Source organism: Apium graveolens, chromosome 10, assembly GCF_009905375.1.
Source record: "Apium graveolens cultivar Ventura chromosome 10, ASM990537v1, whole genome shotgun sequence".
NCBI lineage: Eukaryota > Viridiplantae > Streptophyta > Magnoliopsida > Apiales > Apiaceae > Apium > Apium graveolens.
Window position 1 is genome coordinate 20032965 of NC_133656.1, and position 294 is coordinate 20033258.

The following is a 294-nucleotide window of genomic DNA, read 5'->3' on the forward strand; positions in this document are numbered from 1 at the left end:
GGCTTTGTTCACCTCGAGCATATTTTTTAAGCCAAGGCCCCCTTCCTCCCGAGGAAGACACACTGTTTGCCAAGCAACCTTGGCTCCACCCTTGTGGTTAATATTACCATGCCACAAAAATCTGGTAAGAAGAAACTGGATAGTAGCATGAACAGCCCCTGGCAACAAGAAATGGTTGCACCAAAAAGCTTCTAGAGCAAAAACAACCGACTTGATAAGCAAGGCTCTACCAGCTAAGGACAGAAGCAAGGTGGTCCAAGAATTGAGCATATTCATGATTTATATGATGAGGGG